The 13,419-nt window shown below is 35.2% G+C and overlaps 2 protein-coding genes across 4 annotated transcripts in view; one reads left to right on the forward strand and one right to left on the reverse strand.

The window, feature by feature from the left end:
* The window catches only part of CTNNA3 (catenin alpha 3), a 1,771,160-nt gene that overhangs the window by 1,010,022 nt on the left and 747,719 nt on the right, over nucleotides 1–13,419 (reverse strand). The gene's annotated exons all lie outside the window — the stretch shown is intronic.
* Nucleotides 1–13,419, forward strand: part of LRRTM3 (leucine rich repeat transmembrane neuronal 3) — a 178,386-nt gene that overhangs the window by 3,354 nt on the left and 161,613 nt on the right. The gene's annotated exons all lie outside the window — the stretch shown is intronic.

The raw sequence follows: 13,419 nt of genomic DNA on the forward strand, positions 1-13,419 counted from the left end.
TTACCAGAATTTCTCTTTCCAGTTTCTTCATAGACCCTAATGTAGTTAGCAGAATCATGAGCCCCGTCCTGTTCTGTTCAGGATTTGTCAGGCTGCCCTGCTGTGTTCCATTACATGTCCTGTACACACCAATCCCCTAATGACAGACACTTCATTCAGGTGTGTAAAGAAAACTCATTCCAAGACATGCTTTCTACCCACAGCCTCATTGAAAAGGATGACTTTGATAACACCTTAATAAATGTATAAAATAAATCTTAGAGGAAAAAAAACCAACACTATGACAATTCCCTGTTGCTTTTCTATTGCTGACATTACAGTGTCCCTGTGTTCATCTGTATTGTGAACTCATCCATCAGTACAATTCTGTACAGACCCTGTTGGCAATCTGCAAGCTGCCTGCATGTTTTTATGTCATTGGTGAAAGTTTATTGACTGCAGCACGAATATCCTAGCCTCTGTATTTGAGTAACTTGAACCACAGTCCATTAAGGTTTTAGAAAGATATTTTTAGTTTGTATTCTCTTTCATCCTCCAAAATGAACAGTTCTATTATAGAAGCAAATACCAGGAATTGCAACATTGAGGCTGTTTCATTTAATTTGGCTTGCCTACGTCTTTAACCATGTCCCTGTTCTCTCAAAACAGAATCACTGCAGCAAAGAAGAATAAGTGAATGGCTATTTTTACTAATTTGTTTGTTTGTTTGTTTGGAGGTTTTTCATATGCTGAGAGGAAAAATCTAGGCAAGTCACCATGAAATAAAATTTTAAGGATGCCAGATTACTAAAATCACACTTCTATAAGCAATAAAGAAAAAGAAACATTTAAAGTAGATTTCTCAAGGTACTTTGATATTGATTAAATCTTACAATAGATGCCACTTCAGAAAAACATCATAGCTACAATGTTTACCCATGAATAACTGTTGAATATACATTTATTAATGACAAAAAGTCACATATTTTCAATTAATAATGCAGATAATTCCTTACAGCTTACTGAGTGACTGAGCTTACTGTGATGTTTTTTACTGAAGTTGTAATTTTACATTTTTTCATAAAGTATCAGTAAATACATATTCCATCTTAAAAAGAAATTTTCTTGGCTAGCCTCATTTTTATCTGTACTAAAGATGTTTGTATTAATGAAATGCAGTCTTAAAGTGAAAAAGACCATTTCTATTCTTTGAACCTTCTGCCTTACCTGTGATGAATACCAAATATATTTAGGCACGGTATACTTATATTTTTAAATTATTGCAAATTCTCAATGCTGTGGTACTAGTAGTATATATAAAATATGCTTACTATATTGAAAAGTATTTCTAAAATTCAAAGCTACTTGACATATAAAATATGATATAAGACTAAATGAATGACCAATATTTTGAAAGCTGGTCACTTTTTAATGACTAACTTTACTTATTAACATAGTAATAGATAAGAACCAAAATAAAATCCCTCAGGTGGTAAAACTCATTTTGATTTGGGACAGGAAATTATGCGGAAAAAGTTCTTTCTTCCTCCTTACTCTTTGAAAATGAAGCTTCTCTAGTTCTCAGTATCTTCTGAGCATAGATATATAATTCTTATAGATTACACAGTAACTAGTTTACCACTGTCAATTTTAAAAAGCCAACTGGCAAACAGTCTCCTGCTCAAAAGTTGTTGCCTCACTTCCATCCCATGGAACTTTCTGGACTACATACCATAAATCTATTTGTATAAGTATTTCAAGCTCATGCATATTAGATAAATGTGATCAATATTCATTTTTCTAGTGCATATTTACATAAAATATTGGACTCTCCTCAAAGGTGACAACAGTTTAAAAAAAAAAAAAACCCCAGCCTGACCTGTTGAACTACACAAGAGAACACAGAATACTTTGCTTTACCAAAACAGAGAAGAAATGGAATTTAGTCTAGAAACTGCATGTGGGTTTTTTCCATTTTTATTAACCCTAGTACACATAGTACTACCACAACATGAATAATCCCAGAGCCACAATCTTGTAAGCAATACTTATGTAAGATATATTCCATTTAAATGAGTTGGTATTTTCCAAGGATGTTGACATTACATCTTTTCAAAGAATTTAAACCATTTTTTACTTGATTTGGTGCGTGAACTACCTAAGCAGACAGGCAATAAATTGTCTATCCATGGAGCAGCAGTGACCTCCAGTGGCTGGTTAGACTAATCACAGCTATTCACACACGTTTTAGCTTTTTATCCTGAATCCTTATGTAAACGTGGTTTACAACATATATTTTTTTGACTAGTATATCAGATTTGAATTTTATTTCGTTTGTTTCCCTGGGAAACATAATTATAATGCAATTTTTGAACGTTATACTTTTCATGTTGACTTTTTTTTAGTAATGCTGGAACAGAGGCGATAGAACTGGTACTGAGGGCTAGAAATAAGCGTCCAAAGATGCAAAGCGAGTAATAATGCAATAAGAATAGATAAGAAATACCTTAAAGTGCTTATACTCATCGATGCTGGCTAAACATTTTGATATTTTTATTAAGTGGGTTAATATTTTTCATCAGCAAGATATTAACATGTAATTTAGGTAGGAAAAATAAATTTTAATATTAAATCAAGAGTCAGCATCAGTTATTTACTGGGCAGTAGTATGTCAAAGGTGTCAAGAGAAGGGGGCCTCCCCTTCTGGCTTTAGAACTCTCCAGTTTGCTGATTGTGCCAGTGACCTGTGCTTTGCCCCAGTGCTTTCTCCCCTCCCTCCCTCCCCCTTTTCAGCCAGCTGAACACTGGTTCTATTAGGCTCTCTGACAATGATGTTACAGTCTAAGAGGTGATGATTCATGGATAATGAAATTATGCTCTCCTTCTGGGGAAGGATAATGCAGAGTCAGATTCATGGATTTGGCAAGGGGTTTTTCGACGCTGTAGGTGCATGAAATATCTTTTCTTCCCTTGACATTTACCAAAATGAGAACTCAAATAGTTTATTTAAAGTGTGGATTAGGCTGCATCAGAAATCAGCATCAGGTCATGAAGCCTAAGGCAAAGTGAGTTCCAGACATGGCAAATAAGAATCGAGCCATGAGAAATAAAAAATTCCGAAACTGTGTTGCTTCATCTATTCCTTTTTGCTCTGGATCCTCATTAGAATCTAGATCTATAGCAAACCCATGGAGTTGTGCTATCCTCGTATTCTCCTAGCTACCTACACTAAAAATCAGAGGCAGTTGGGAGGAACAATGAGCACAAAAGAATATCTAGGTAAATTTGAATGACATAAATTGCAACAGAAATAAAATGGATGGATGTTAGATACCTTGCGTCAAATAGCTCTAATGGAAAACTAATTAAAGAAATAATAACACACAGGTGAAAGTGACTGCTTTTCTAATAATAATGGCCTAGAGAATTGGACCCAAATTCTTTTAGCCTCCAAAAATTGGTGATGATTTTGGATAGTTGGGTAGAATATAATAAAATAGTACAGAGAAAATCTAAATAAAAATAATTTGATTCTTTTTCACTTGAGGAAAATATCACAACCATGCATGGTAGAATATGGGCCTTAGAAATTAAGAACTAAATTCAAGTTACTCTGACACTTGCTAATCAAGTCATCTCAGGTAAATTTCCTGGCTTTTCTGAACTTGAAGTTTCCGTTATGTAAAATAGATGTGTACTATTGATGGCTCATGGTTATTGGGAGGACAAAATGTAAAAAGTGCTTTGTAAACTCTAAAATGGCAAATGCCTCTTTGTTTCAAAAAGCACTTAATGAGATACTCAGTAGGTTTTATTGTTCTGTGTTTGGCATGAGCCAAAAAGAAATCAGTAACCTCTACGATACAGAAACCCAAGCCCATTTGACATCATTATAAGTCTAGAACTTTGTCCTTGACCTTCTGTTTTCACATCGACACATTTTCTTCCACCCCATGTTATCTAAGTCTATGATGTTTACACTGATTATCACAATGTACCACAGACATATAGACACCGATCAGGGAACACGAAAACAAATATCTATCAAACTCATTGAAAATTCTAGTGTATTTCAAATCAGGTAATTAGAGCAAAGGCTTTCAATCAAGATGTTTACTTGTCCACTCCCTTTCTAGTATCTTTTTCATTCCTTGTTGACTTTACACTGGATCAATATAATGTTTATATGGCAACATGACATCATTATTGAGCAAAGTGTAATTGCACATAACATGTTACTGTGGGATTAGCACACATTCCAGGTATCAGTCACATGATATCTGCTCTGATGTTTCTCTCCCTGGCCACTCTAGTGGAAGACTGTGCCCAAGATCCTCTTAGTATAGAAATTACTATGGATTTTATCAATTATAATTATTGAAAGATGACTGGATAAAAGGGCATAAATACACAGGAACTTTCTTTTATATGTCATTGCTTATGTAAAATTACATCATTAATTCATCAAAGAATGACCAAAAGCTTCCTCCGCTGGATGTAGCTGCTTTTACCAATATGAAGTATCAGGCGTATTTTCAAAATTTTTGTAATTTAAGAAGACACAGACTGTTCCTCTCTGACAAGTGAGTTCCTATGGCATATATATAGATCAGAGAGAGGATGATGGTTTTTCAAGGGGGAAAGCAGTTATGAGTTTTACCCCATTGTAACTTCATAGGGTCATAAATAGATGTTCTTGAGTTAGGGCTCCTGAATACGTCAGGAAAATTCCAGGAACACAGAAAGAACAGTAATATCTGGGACATAATATAAGACTAAGAAAGTACAATGTATTTTACAATTATACTTTCTAACAACAGAACTTCTATAAACAATAATAATCCATTTTATTGGGGAAAAAAAGAAAAGGAGCTTCTATCTTATCCTTTTCAGCAAATGTTGTAATGGTAATAACTTTATTAACAATTCTCCATGTTTTACTTTTATTTTTAAGGATTCCCACTTTACCTCACAGGAATTTCCTTTATTCCTTTCTCTCACTCTTAAATTGTTGTTCTCCTTATTTGAAAGAGTCTCTAATTCCTATATCACCACAAAATGTCTTCCTTTATAACCCAACACAATTCAGTCATTCTGCTCAAAAGAGCAGTATTATCTCCAAAAGAAAAGTTACACACTACATTAAATATTAGGACATAAAACAAATTTAAAGCTAGCTGATACTTCTTTTTCCTCTATAATCTATAAAACACCTCTAAAGAACATTCTGATTTTCAACTGAAGAAAGATTATATATAGTTGAATTACAGTCTGACAAAGTATTAAAGCTTCCTGTCTTCCTTCTTAATTAGCTAACTCCTAGAAAACAAAGTGTAGGACTTTATATATGAGAGTACTCAACTATATTTCACCAATCAGAAACACTCTTTCCAATAATCAGAATTTTGTCTTCTCAGGGGTAAAATCCCCCTTTTTTTTTTTTTTTTTTTTTTTTGCCTGGAGTACAAAATAACAAGCAAATACTACATTTAGCATGGGCAATATTTATTAAAGTTTCATCACATCAATTACATCTATTATCCTGGGTGGAAAATACATTTTGTCAGTAACGAGAAAAGGGCATCAATCAAATGTAAATCCTTATTCAGCATTCTTGGTGCCAAGGCTTATTAATGAAGTGGTAGTAGAAGGAAAATGTTGTCAGACAGTGAAGCTATGGTATCATGAGGCTACACTACATTGAGTGGTATTCATAGCTTCAACTGGGCGGTCCTCATGTAGCTAAAAGAGTGGTCCTTGTCATTAATATTGATCTATGTACTTTCTAAAAGAGAATATGCATACCAACAGAGCCTTTATATTGACTGTCTTCCTATAAGGTTCGCTCATTAATCTTTGATGCAGTCAAGCAGAATCTCACAAGAGCTTTAAAAAAAACTTGTAGAATAGATCATGTTGATATTGAAGATGTAGGGTAGCTTTAAAAATTCTGATAAATGCATAAGATTACAACAATGAAAACTCTCTAAGTTACAACAGTGAAAATAGTTATAACAGTGAAAACTCTAGGAAGTTTACCATAGTGAAAACTCTCCAAGAAGTTTAAAACTAACTCAGTACTTTAAGATTAGTGTTGGCATATAGTTGTCAATTTATGAAAGGGATTTTGCCCAATGTATACAAAATTTTAATGTGAAAGGTATAAATACTTGATTTGTGTACTGCCGTGTATCCAATGGAGGGTTAGGTAACATCACTGAATTATGATTAAAATGGAATATTTAAAAGTCTTTCTAATATGGCAGAGGATACATTATATAATTGTTTTGTATTTCCACCAAGATAGAGATGTTGTACGTGCCTAGAAAAATATATTTTTTTTCCTATAAGGTGAACATTCAAATTTTATTACACACTTGTATGTGTATATATTGGGGTATAATTGAGCCCTTATTATGTACCAGGAATTTGTATATATTATCTAATGATCTGATAAAAAGCCTTTTATGCCTTTCATAAACTCAGATTTCCTTAACATATACAAACACAGCCCTTTATATTGAGTCTGTCTTCCTATAAGTTTCACTCATTAATCCTATGCATTTTCACTTCTTTATAGGACTGACCTAAAATAATTTATACGCCACCCACAAAAGGCTTCTCAAAGCCAAATCATACATCCCCAGATCCCTTTAGGAAATAATTTCCAATGATTTACCATTAGAACATCCCTCCGCTAATTAAAGTCTAATCTGCTAGTATAGTGTTCCTTCTGACCTGTGGCACCCACTCCAGCCCATCTCGTCTCATGTCATTCATTAAAAGGCAGCACGCATTTAGTCCTTTGGACTTTTACAGGGAGGACTAAGTAGTAAAATGTAGAAATCCACATATATTTTTATGGGCTTTACTCTGGTCACTTTTAGGTCTACCACACAGAGATGTGTGGGGTCTTTATTAGTTTACACTGAAATGCAAGAGCATTAAGCTAGATATAGATCAAAAGAAAAAGTCAAGATAGATTTCAAAATAGCCAAAAGCTCACATTATACATTTCTTAATGTTAAAAAAAATTCTCAAATGACGGAGATCCTATAATTCACTTTCTTGAAATCTAATTTACCCTCCTCCAAGTTCACCATCATATTCCTAAATTTAAGCCTCACATTCCTTCTATTTTTCCATTTCTAATTTATTTTCCTGGTATTTTTTGTTGTTGTTGTTTTGTTTTTGTGTTGTTTTCTGGCTGCAGATCTGTTCTCAATTCTTTGAGTGCACTGCTTTGCCTGTTTTTCTAGAATTCCCAATCAAATCTTGATCCTGCCAGAAAGTCACAGGGTCAGTTTCATGGTAGGAGTCATCAAACAGATGGACTAGATTTAACTCTACAGTGCAATCTAGTCAAGTCTGTGATACCTGCCTTGTGTCTTCTCAGCCTCCCGTTTCCACGTATTTTCTCTATTTAGAAGTAGTATCCGTATTGAAATTCTTCCATTCAGTGGTGCCCAGAGCTTTCTTGGTTTCTTATGCCTTACCAAATGTCTGCTTCCAGATCGAGAGCAGTATTATTATCCCTTCCAAGGGCACTCACCTTGAAATAGACATAAAAGCCTTCAGCTAAAGGTAAGAAAGTCATATATTAAGAGCAGGCATAACCAGCCGGTTGGGGAAAGTGTTTCTTGGTGCAAAGAACTTTGCAAAGTACTCTGGAATCATCCTGTATTGATTCTTCAGTATTTTCCTAAAACATGAGTTTGGGCCTTTCCAAAGAAGCCAAGGCAGGGTAAATAATCCATGTTTCATTCAGTAAACTATATTTGAGACTTATTTTTTTCAGTGACTTGCAATTATACAAAGTCTTTCTCCTTAGATTTTTTTTCATGGAAAGACAACTTTGTGTATTAGAAAGAACTTGGACTATAGATCCAGGAAGAAATAGTTTGAATTCTCTTTCTGGGATTTTATTAACTGTGAAATCTTGAGTCTTAACATCATCATCCTAACAAAAAAATGTGTAAAACAATGTAGTCATCATGAGATTGTTGAAAGAAGGCAAAGAATCAGCATTTGTTAAATATTTTTCCAGGTACATTTCATATATAATTTAATACTCATAAATTATATGAGTATCATAAGATCCTGTGAAGATTCAATGAGATGATGTAGATAAAATCATTTAATACAAAGGTTGGCACATAATACTTTCTCCTTCCCTTCATTAGCTCCAACTGCTAAAAAATCTCAGTACCACAATGTGCTTTAATAGTCATATTACACTACCCACTTTTATTTTGAATAACAGACTCGCAGCGGACTTTCAACAGATAGAATCTAAGTTTCCATAAACTCAGGGGCATCTGGGCATGTCATTAATAGTGAAGAGCGATGGTGGTACATAAAACCAGCATCCTCAGCCTCCCAGCAAAGCCCAGCTACATCTCCACCTTTATTGCCACACGCTTTCCCATGCTCTACCACTGGCAGGTTCTCAAAGTAGCACATGCTTCCCTATCTCTGTGCTTTTGCTCAAGCAATTTCCTTTCTGAGAAATGCCTTTCCTCCCTCCCAAGTCCCCCTGTCAATTTCTGAGCCTTTCCATAACAGAATAGAATCTGAGATCCAACTCAGATTCTACTCACTCCAGATGTCTTCTTAATCTTGTCCTTTCCTCTTTTCTGTATTTTTTTGGTGGGGGGATACCTCTCACAGAGACTGCATCACAGTCTACCTTATGTTAGAGTTATTAATGGGTTTGTATCACATTTTGAGGAAATGGATCATCTTTCTTTCTTCTTCCAATGGTGATTGATACAGTCTTTTATGCATGATAGATGTTGTTGAATTGGTTCTTCCAGTCATTATTGTTGTAAAAAATCTACAGTAAATATTTCAACTCTATGGAAACCTAATTGTATCAAACTCATATTTCTTTATGTAGTCAATATAAGCTTTTTTTAGTTTTAATTTAATATTGATTTTTCACTATATACACTCTTCTCATTTACCATTTAACAGGCTTCAAAAATTATAGTTGACCACTAAACAATGTGAGGGTTAAGGTAACAAATCCTCCCCTACAGTCAAAAATGCACATAAAATATTTTACTCCCCCAGAACTACTAATAGCATATTGTTGATCAGTAGACTTACTGATAATATAGTCAATTAACCCATATTTTATATGTTATATATATCTTATACTGTATTTTATTATAAAGTAAGCTAGAAAAATGAAAATATTATTAAGAAAATCATAAGGAAAAGAAAATATATATATTATTTATTACTTGAAAGTGGATAATCATAAAGGTCTTCATCCTTGACATCTTCATGTTGATTAGGCTGATGGGGAGGAGAGAGGGAAGGTTGGTCTTGCTGTCTCAGAGTGGCAGAGTCGCAAGATAATTCACATCTAAGTGGACTCATGCAGTTCAAACTCATATTGTTCAAATGTCAATCATATTCTTAGGAAAATATAGTTTTAAAAGATCATATTCTGATTTAAATTGCTTGCATGTTGTGAATAATCTACCAATTGTTTTTCCTGTGATATTTACCAAAGCTATGAACATTTGGAGTGTTATGTTAAGGGGAATAAGAGCTAAGAACAATTGAGACAAAGACATAATATTTAAGTCTAGCTGTGAATACACTTTGATTTTTGTAGAGTCTGGGTAGCCAACTTTTGTTTAAAAGCCACATATTTGTGATCTCTCCTTGTCCACCTTCTCCTGAGAAAGGTCCTTTGCTCTTTAGCTTGGATGTCTCCTTATCTCATCCTCAGTTCTGCAAGGATTCAGCTTTAGACACATTCTGAGGCCTCTCCTCTCTTACCCACACCAAGGGAATATCCTACTCCATGACAGAAACTAGGCCTTTGACCTCTGATTATACACATTTCTAAAGTAACTACTCTACTGGAGACCTCCCACACCAGAAGCTGACAAGTGGTAATGCTGATTTTTTTGACCCGCTAAACACTGATCATGCAGAAGGCCTGTTAGATTATACAGAATGGAAGCATGTTCCCTTTTCTGAGTTTCTCTTTTCCCCCTTCTCTTCAGCCCCTTACTCCTTTGCACTAAATTTCTTTTTCTCTTTCTCATCTCCACCTAAAATTTCTTTCAATTTTTCTCTCTCTCCAGCTTCTACTTGTAAGTCAATCTATACAGCTTGGATATATACCTTCAGACTGAGTTAAAAAGAAAATACTAACAGTTTTAACTCTCATGAAAGCAATAATTAAAGTAACACAGTCTAATAATTTAATGTAAAAGGAAGGGAAAATTCTATTTGTATTCAACTATTTTGTTCAGGCCTCTAAATAAGGATCTATAATTGCAGTTTAATTTTAGAAATAGAAATGACCTCCTTCCTAATATATTTTTAAGTTGCATTTTAATTAGAATTTGTAAGGTAGAGGATACTCACAGACCATCCCATATCCCTTTTCATGTGAAGCATTTGTTAGGCTCTGGACCACGGTAACCTTTGTCATCCACAGAGTGGATTCCTTTTTGGAGCACATGTAATAAACAAATTGAAATGAAACTTCTCTTTAGTTATAAAAATTTGTAGTTACAAGGACTTTTGAGAGCCTTGCAGTCCATTTTTTTTAATCTTCTATATGAAATTTCAAACTAATTTCATTGTACTTGTAGCAATCTTCCCAGAACTGCAATCCCCAGGTTCTGTCTTTGTTATCCACTTTACGGTTTCACCGTGGTCACTGCTTCATTTTTTACCCCTTTATCCCTCTTGCTTAAGATACACCCAGTGGTTACTTAAATTTTTTTCAATTCTTCTTTGTTTTCTTTCTTTTTAAAGAGGAACAAGTAAAATAATTAGTTAGGCTTTGTATTTGTTTTTCCTTTCAGTACTGGAATCTGCTTGGTCCAACTTAGGTGGAGAGCCCTGGGCTCCATAGCACATAGTTTGAAAAGATGGAAAACCATTGTTCTGAAATTCGCATTAATCTATTTTAGATTCAAAAATTCCTCAGCAGCTGAGTGTGGTGGGTGGCTCATACCTATAGTCCCAGCACTTTGGGAGGTCGAGGCAAGGAGGGTCACTTGAGACCGGTCTGGCAACATAGCAAGGCCTCATCTGTACAAAATAATGAAAAAAATTACCTGGGTGTGATGGCACATGCTTGTAGTTCTAGTTATTCAGGAAGCTGAGGTGGGAGGATTGCTTAAGCCAGGGAGGATACAGTGAGCTATGATTATATCATTGTACTCCAGCCTGAGCAACAGAGCAAGACCATGTCTCTAAAAAAAAACTTAAAAAAAAAAAAAAAAAAAATTGGATGGAGTGTCTCATGATGACTGAATAAAAGAAGCCCAGTGGTTAACTAATATATAATTAATCATAGAAGCAGGAAGTTTCTGACAAAATGTATTCAGCAGCTTTAAAGATGAGACCCGTAAATTGTATTTTCTGAGGTCAAATTTGCACATAACTTTCTGAACTATGACAATCTCCTCATATTCAGCTCAGTTTGAAGACCCAGCAGTGAACAAAAGTAATCAATGGCTAAATTATTCACATTTTGTTGGCTCAGTTCACAGCGGTCCACTGATTGGTTTTTTTAAAAAAAAAAAAAAACCACAAACCTATCTGATCTTCAATTTGTATTTCAACTGTACCCAAGTGCAGATGCCATCTCTGGTAATATGACAAAACAGATTTCGGCTTCTAAATGTTCAGCATGCAGCCTGCAGTAACGATATTGTAGCTCAAAGTCTTGTAAAAAATGCAACGAGTTTGCAGAAGAATCATTTTAGAGTTAATTAAACCTTCTCCACCTGTAATTTAATAAAAAAAGAGAAAGCCCAACATACTCTTAAAGACGATGAGGGAAAGGCAGTTTAAGAAATAGAAGTCCTCTGTTTATCCAGGGAGGTACTTTACAAGGCAGACAGCTATGCCACAGTAGAGAGACAATATTTCCTCAGCTGAGTCGGTTAATTAAAATGCACAGTTACAACAGACTTTCTTAGAGCCTGCAGCTGAATGACCGAAGTCTCCATTTCACTCCAGTGTCACACAGAACGTGAAGAGGCAAACATACTGCCTGAACACAATTTGACTCACTAAAATCCAGCACTATAAACACAAAATACATTTCTCGAGTGCATTTTAAAAGACATATTATCAAGATTTATGACCTAAGGATAGAAATCATTTGCAACTAGGCACTGCCAGGGGAATATCTTAGGTTCCTCTTAAGGTAGTTTTAAGTAAAATTTACAAATAAATCTTAAGGGTAGCATCCACTTTGAACGCAGGAATCTTCACCTCTTTCCTTTTAAATGTAAGGAATTTGAATCTGACAAACAGCCTGTCTGTTGCCAGAATTTATAAGTGATGTGAAAAAATCAAAGGCCACAAAAGCTATTTGTCAAATAAACTGCAGAACGCAATATCAGTCTGCAGGGCTCATTTGCAGAACTCATGATGAGCATGGGAGGAGGGGATGCTCACAGCTGCAGCCTTGACCGAACTGCCCGTGCCAGCCAGAATTCAAGCCGCGTGAGCTGAGTGTGGCTGAAAGAGGGAGCTCACAAACGAAATTTTAGAAGGCAAAAGCAGCAAAATGACAGAAGTGGTTCTTATATCCAAGTTTTTACTATATCAGTACATCAGCATATACAGATGAATACCTGAAAAACCACTTTAATATAGATGGGTAGGCAGAGTTTTAAAGGTATTCAAATTAAGTCTGTTCATGGAAGACTAATTTTATTTCATGGTGTAGGAGGGAGATTGCAGACTTTGAGTCAACTAGACCTGAAGTTAAATAAACCTGGGGTGCAGTCTTAGTTAGCCTAGTAGCATGGCATGGCATCAGTTTCCTCATCTGTAAAATGGGAGCAATACTTCATGTTCCAGCGCTGTTGTTTTGAGGATAACTTGAGATAACATATGTTAGCAGGCACAGCAGGTGCTCAATAAAAGTTAGTTTTCTTCCGTCGCTTGCTAGATATTTTCACAATGCAGCATGTTGATTCAAGTGGGGAAGTGGAAATTCTCACATTAAACACATAAATTTCCAAGTCTGCAATACATCAAAACTAATGAAATGTCCCTGTTGCTTACCAATCATTAAATCAAACCTGAAAAGGATCTACCACCAATTTGCAAGCCCTCTATTAATATCCTTTAATGGACTTGCTGTATTAAGCATTCTGCTGTAACAATGTTCTTTAGCAACACAACAGAAAAATTCTACTGTTAGTATTGTGGGTTTTTTTCTAGTAATTCAACATAATTTCTATTTCAGAAACATTACTTGAGGAACTGGTTCCATTATCTTACAAATCTCTCTTTAAAACATTGCCATAGGCCGGGCGCGGTGGCTCAAGCTTGTAATCCCAGCACTTTGGGAGGCTGAGGCGGGTGGATCACGAGGTCAAGAGATCGAGACCATCCTGGTCAACATGGTGAAACCCCGTCTCTACTAAAACTACAAAAAAT

The sequence above is a fragment of the Cebus imitator genome, unplaced genomic scaffold (assembly GCF_001604975.1).
Source record: "Cebus imitator isolate Cc_AM_T3 unplaced genomic scaffold, Cebus_imitator-1.0 Scaffold290, whole genome shotgun sequence".
In the NCBI taxonomy this organism is placed as follows: domain Eukaryota; kingdom Metazoa; phylum Chordata; class Mammalia; order Primates; family Cebidae; genus Cebus; species Cebus imitator.